The sequence below is a fragment of the Notechis scutatus genome, chromosome Z, assembly GCF_049901735.1.
Source record: "Notechis scutatus isolate UNSWTSFEM ecotype Mainland chromosome Z, rNotScu1.2, whole genome shotgun sequence".
NCBI lineage: Eukaryota > Metazoa > Chordata > Lepidosauria > Squamata > Elapidae > Notechis > Notechis scutatus.
Window position 1 is genome coordinate 45,574,532 of NC_142025.1, and position 7,336 is coordinate 45,581,867.

Genomic DNA, 7,336 nt, shown 5'->3' on the forward strand with positions numbered 1-7,336 from the left:
AGCTCTGAAATATGGGACCGACTTTCGCACCAACGTCAGCAAGCCACCGTCAAGTCAAAAGTCATATTAGTGGTCCACGGGATTTAAAATTATGAGTTTGATTGTCCCTGAGGTCCAAAAGGTTGGCAATCCCTGGACTAGAATGTGGGATCTTTGCTCCTGTGTGGTGGTCTCCCATGGAAAGAATGAGACACAAGCGTGTGTACTCGGGATGGGAATCTAGAGCAAATTCCAGTGCTCCCTTTTATTGAGAATTTTGTACATAGTAAGCATTCACATTGTGGATTACAATAATTAGATATAGTACACAGAATTGTTTACAGTTGTCTGAGCTGCTTAATTGTTTCTGGTGTTTGCTTTTAATTTCCTTGCTTTATTTCAGTGACCTTTAGGCAGACATGTATGTATAAGGTTTTAGACTAATCATTATCCAATACCCAAGTCAAGGTTTTATTCCCACATCTCCCCTGTTTTAGTTTTTTGATGATCGCGGATGCCTCTGTAGCTTTTTGCCATCTGCAACAGCAGTTCTCCTTCCGTAGGCTTCACCTGACACATTCCTAAAAGTCCAGGGAGACATTGGATACAACAGCATACACAAAGAGAAAGTATAAAAAGCAATATCACTCCAACAATTAGGTGATGAATCCATGAACCATCTGGCAACCAGGACCAAAGTGCAGACCACACGTCCAGTCCCTCGTCCTCCAATTGTAATGGATTCTCATTCAGGGTTTGTTCCATATGCTGTATAGTAGCTGTAATGTTTGGAGAATAATCAGAGATATACATGCAACAATGCGTATGAATCACAGAGTAAACTCCCCCTTGCGCAGCCAAAATAGTGTCCACCGCATATCTGGTTTGCAGGACAAAGTCAAGGATTTTTCCTTGCTCTTCTTCAAGCAGCTTTAGCGTTTTAATGGTGTCTTTAAACATAGTAACTGTCCAATTGTTTAAACGATGTAAATCTCTATAGTTCATCATGACTCCTAAAGGAGGAATAACTCCCCTTGATATCTGTGTCCAGTAGTCATGAGTCAAAACAAAGTTTACTTCCGTTGCAGAATGCGCATTGCGGATATGAGCAGTCCCCAAAGATTTTTGAATGAAATGAGATGGGATTACTTTCCCAAAGGTGCAGACTCCTTTCCATCGTGCTGGCATGCGATCATAGGCCATCTGTCCACACAGCAACCATAGATTTGCTCCCAGGAGATGACCAACCGTATTTGGTTCAGCATAGATTAATTGTGCAAAGGATTCCATTAACATAGCCAAATAAGTGGATGATGGTGTGTATTTCCCATTCGCACATTTGTACAACTGGTTTTCTCTCGTGGTGGGACAACATGTGGCAGGAATATATGGACACCTATTTTCATTGATCAAAGATGTGATATCATATCGAGAAATGTTATGTACAAAGTAAGTGAGATTTTTAGTTTTCATGTCATTCGAATAAACCCGACTTCCATTGCTAATAACAATTGTTTTGTTGCAAAACGGATATGTCCCCAAGTAAGTCATATTCTCTACTGTCTCATTGTGGGTCCAGCAGATACCCGCCACCTCTTGGATTCGGCTTCCAAGGTGCAAGGTATTTATGTTACTTGTAGTCCAACTGTTAGACCACATCCCTGAACAACCATAGCATTGTCCCTTATACCAGTCACCTTCGGCCAGAGGTACTGCAACCATTGGAAGCCCTGATGTTTTGTGAGTTGGCTTGTGCATACATATCCAACAATCAGTTTTATTATGAAGGTTTGCTAGCTTCCCCATGTCCTGGATCAACGTGTTTCTTTTCCATTCCCCCAAATCCATCCCCTTGCCCTTTGGCTGATGGTAAGGACGCACACAGCGAGCAGGAACCCAAACAACTGTCCCCTCATCTTCAACAGCAGCGTATCCTCGGCCCCAAGTTATCAGCGGGACAGGTCCTCTCCACGTTGGATCTGGTAGTCTCCTATACCGAACTTTCGGTCTTGGCGTACCTGCAGAAGGGGAGGAAGCAAAATGCCTACTGGCTGCCGTAGCAGCAGGAGATCCTGTCATGTTTAAAAAATTTAAAGTGTATAAGGTAATATTAAGAATGTTTTGTATGTAAGGCAAGCCATATCCATCCACTTCCCCCGTTTTTGTTTTTATGTGAAGGAGTGTCCTTTGGAAGTGGCCATTGGTCAATCCCAACTGGCTGAGAGGTTAATAATTGTAATTTTTCCATTATCCAATAACAATTTTTGTGCGAAATTGTGACAGCAAATCTCTACCCCACAAGTTTATATGCAGGGGCAACACAAGAGGTTGAATCCTTGCAGTCTCACCAGTTTCTCTATGCAATGCCTTCAACCAATGTACACTACTTCTTGCAAACTGCATACCACCCACTCCACGAACAGCCAGAGAGTCCTCAAGCGCCCATTCATTTGGCCATTCCTTTTGGCGTATCACAGAGACATCTGCTCCGGAATCTATAAGGCCAGAAAATGATTTTCCTTGAATTTCAATTGTCATTTTAGGTTGGTCTGTAGTCAATTTTTTTGTCAGCGTTAGCAATTCTGCAGCAACTGGAGAACTGGCCATTTCAGTGGACCCAAAACCACCAGTTCGTGGGATCCCAATTAAAGGATTTATAGGAATGTATGGAAGCAATAATAATAGAGTCACCGGCCATTAATGATGCAGGAGTATCAGTGTACAATTGTACCTTAATAACCCCTCTATAATCTTGATCAATAACTCCTGGAATAACAAAAAACCTTTTTTCTGATGCAGAAGACCTGGAAAGTACCAATCCCACTGTTTTTTCTGGCAGTGGCCCATGCAAACGAGTGTCCTCAATGTACACTTGATTAGGAAAGGTCACATCAATTGAGTTCAGCATTTTTAAACCCAAACCTGCACTCCCAGTAATTGCAGGTGATGCTTTTGTGACAGCCTTGGGAGCGGGGCTAGCTGCACGCCCCAAATTTAGTTTCCCGGATTTTGGTTCTGATCAGAGCAACATTGATTTGCCCAATGAAACCCTTTTTGCATTTTGGACAGACTGATTTCGGAGCGAACGTCCCTAATTTTGTTTTTGTTAAATGCCATTCCCCCAGGGGCACGGCACTGGGCTTTAAAATGGCCAGGCTTCCCACAATTAAAACAATTCCCTGTAGGTTTCATCCCTTTTGTAATGCCATAGTCAAAGTCTCCATGTTGTAAGCCTGAGAACCCACCACTGCACATGCCTTTAACAGATCAGCCAGAGTAACCTCACCTCTAGCCACCAAAGGCTGTAAGATACGCTTGCAGTCAGCGTTTGCATTTTCAACTGCCAATTTCAGCAAAAGTTCTTTTGCAGCTTCCTCATTAGAGATTTGCCTGGTAATAGCCAATTGTAGCCTTTCCACAAAATCATTATAAGACTCAGATGCTGTTTGCTTAATTTGAGAAAAAGACCGTGAGAAAAAGACCTGGATGCGGGACAACGCCCCAAGGACAGCTGCCATAATCACTGGAAATACATGATCAGGAAAATTAGCAGCTTGATCAGCAGTGGATTCAAACAAGCCTGCCCCATAGATTTGGTCTGGCGTATACAGCCCCCGAATTCCTTCCCTAGTGACAGCTTCCCTTTGATATTCTGAATCAAAACCACATACTGAGTAGAGCTCAATATCATTCTCATTAAATCTTTCCAGTCACTAAGAATCATGCGTGAGGTAGCCAAACTTGTCAGGAGCCCCTTTGTAAAAGGACTTTGAATACCATAATCTTTAACTGCTTTTTTAATTTCCCTAAGAACTGCTAAAGGAATCGGAACCCATTCAGTCTGCAGATTGCCTTGAGCATCCACTTGCCTATTGACTGGAAACAAATTCATCTGGGGAATCTCATCAGGCTCTAATTTCCCCTCACTGAAAGCCTGATGCATCATTGCTTGAATTTTTCCCATTTTTGGTTGGATTTTCTCCTCTACAGGCTTAGGCGCTGTTGGGGTTGAGGAAACATACTCCAGTTTTGGGGTTGGTGGGTGCAACACAACTCCTTTATAAGGAGGAGGTTCTACTAAAGTTTTTAAAAGAGGTTGTTGCTGGGTCTCTAAAGCAGTCATAACAACCTTCCAATATATCAAAATTTCAGCTGTTGCCCGTGGCTCTTCATGAAGGATAGTTCCAATTCTCCTCCACGTGTCTAACTTTAAAGATCCCTTTTCTGAATACCAGGGACATTGCCGCCAGATCTCTTGCAGCAGCTCTCTCACATTACCTTTTGAAAGAATTATTTGCTCCCCCCCAGAGGGTTTAAAGATAAAGAAGTTTGTCCTGTCTAACTTCAGCAGCTCACTAACATGCCGTTCCTGTGGCTGAGAGAGTTTTCCCCCATGTTCCCTGAAAAATCCTATTGTCCAGCAATAGTTAAGTACGTACTTTACCTATTCCAGGCGAGGAAACACGGAGGTCCGGACACGTACCACCTGCAGTGGATCACGTCGGGGTCACCATTTGTGGTGGTCTCCCATGGAAAGAATGAGACACAAGCGTGTGTACTCGGGATGGGAGTCTAGAGCAAATTCCAGTGCTCCCTTTTATTGAGAATTTTGTACATAGTAAGCATTCACATTGTGGATTACAATAATTAGATATAGTACACAGAATTGTTTACAGTTGTCTGAGCTGCTCAATTGTTTCTGGTGTTTGCTTTTAATTTCCTTGCTTTATCTCAGTGACCTTTAGGCAGACATGTATGTATAAGGTTTTAGACTAATCATTATCCAATACCCAAGTCAAGGTTTTATTCCCACACTCCTGGTTCGACATTTCAGCTATACTAAAATAGTTGAACCATACTGTACAGACTCTCACATGGAATTCCAAATAAAATTCCTATATAGTTTTGTATTATTTTGAAATTTTGAAATCAATTTTGTGTTTCAAGGCATATGTGCAGATTCTGACAGAAGAAGGATTTGAAAGAGAAATTAGAGACTTCCTGATTTGAAGTTTTTAGGAAGATAAAAACTAAGAGATGTTTATTTGCAATATCAATACATCACAATAGGAAGGGAAAGTGAGCAACTTATAAAAGTCATTCTAGCTTTTCCTCTACCTGGTTTTGCATGAGATCTAAAAACAAATCTATAAGTTTGGTTGATCATGTTTATAAAACTCCCAGGAGAAGGAACCAGGCAAGCTATTTGTACTCAAATGTAATCTAATACAGGTAGTCTTTGATTTATGACTAGCCACTTAGCAACTGTTTGAAGTTACAAGCTACCTGAAAAAAGAAACTTACAACTTGAATCAAAGATTCCGGCAGTCCTTTCCCCCTGGTCATATGCCCACACTTTGAGCATTTGGCAACATGGACACATTTACAATTGTTTTCAGTGATATGACCACAGTTATATGACCACATTATATAATAATTTGCCTGAAAGCCAGCATTTATTTCTGGTTTTCATCAAAACCACGGCATAGAGAGCAATGGGTTCACTTTCAACTGTGGTGTTCCCTTAACTATTGTGGCATTTGCATTTAAAACCACTTAATAATTGCTGCAAAAACCTTCATAATTGGGTCAGTCATGTGGTTCATTTTCCAACTCTTATAACCATACACTCATAATGGGCAGGCACCATTTCAATCATAATGAGTGCTACCTATATGGATATAACTGAACATGCTTTTGTATCCTATTTAGATCAAAATATACAAAAATAAACTAGGAAAATCTGGAGAGAGGTTTATGAACAAGTTAATGTCTTTTCCCTATTTTATTTATGGTACATGTAACTGATTACAGAGATCACCAGAGTGCTTTCTTGTTAATGGAAACTGTTTTTCCCATTATAGTATGGTACTCTTAGTTTCTGATGTTAATGGTCTACTTAACAAAGCAAAAAAATTGCATGGTAACTGGACCCTTTAAAAAGAATGACCTCCATGCATCTGTTCTTAATATAGTAGTGATATGCTGCTCTTGGAAGAGAATTGTTACAATAGGTTATGGACAAATCAACATGGACAAAATCTGTCCATGTTGCTAGTCAGTAATGATTTGATGATACCGTGTTTCTCACAAAATAAGGCCGGGCCTTATTTTGTTTTTTGACCCCCAAAAAAATGACTAGGTCATCTTTTCAGGGGTGACTTAATTCCTCCCCCTTGCATCCTTGGGCGGGCGGGCGGCGATGCCTTGGATGTTGACCTCGGCGTTGGTGGGGCACTTCGTATCGGGAAACCTTCCGCCACCGTTGCTTTCCCTTCTCCCCATGCTGCTGCGGCATTTAGAGCAACGCCGTGGCATTTGGCACAGCCATGCGTGGCCAGCCGGGGCTCCTCCCTGCAACCGGAGCCCGGCGGAGACACTCGGCTTCAGGCGCTCCTGTCGCCGCCTTCCCTTCGCCTTCGAAGGCAAAGCCAATTCTTTTTAAAACGACGCCCTACTACCGGCACAACAAAGACTCCCCTGCCCGAAAGGGCAGCCCAACCCCACATGGGTAGACAAATCTCCCGGGGCCACAGCACAGGATCGACCCACCCCGTGAGAAGCGCCCAGCCGCCATCCCTGCCTGGCGCCGGGCAGAGCGCGAAGAGCTTCACCTGGGGCACCCAGCGCAGCTGATAGGTGGGCCCTCCTGCCCGGTGGCGGAGCTCTCGCCAAGGCAGTGAGCGCCTCCCTGCCAGACCCTCTGCTCATCCTGCCAGAGCCATGTGGGCTGGGCAGAGCCGGGAAAGTGAGCCACGGATGCACACCCGCCTGCCAACCAAAAGAGCTGGGCCAATCTGAGCTTGGCTTCCTTCCCAAGTCCCTCAAAGCCCAAACCCAAAGGGGCCACTGGGAGAGGCCACATGAGGCAGTGATAGGGCCCACCCATCCGTGGACAGGGAGGCAAGGCGACAGCCTGCGCCGCGTCCTCCTCCAAGCTGAGCCCCGCCGAGTGAGCGCCTCTGCCCGATGCCCATGCCGCTGCAGCGTTTGGAGCTGCCGGTGCGTTTGGAGATGTGTGGGGACAGGGACGGGCTGGGCGAGAGGTGGAAAGGACGGGCGGCTTTGGGCTCTCTCTGCCGGACCCGCCGGCCAGGGAAGCAGCGCTGCTGTTGCTTCGCCTCCCTGTCCACAGATGGGAACTTTCAGTATATTCATTTTCCACTACTTATTCCCTGCTCTTTCAACTAAAAAATAATTTATTCTGGTTTCTTTCTGTTTTAAGCTATTCCAAAGGCACTTGCCAGTTGGCAACATATTAATCAAAACAACACCCACCACCACCATTAGAAGACAGCAAGAAAAGAGCATAATATTTAAAGCACAATTTTTTTAAATGTGCCCTTTGAAATGGGAG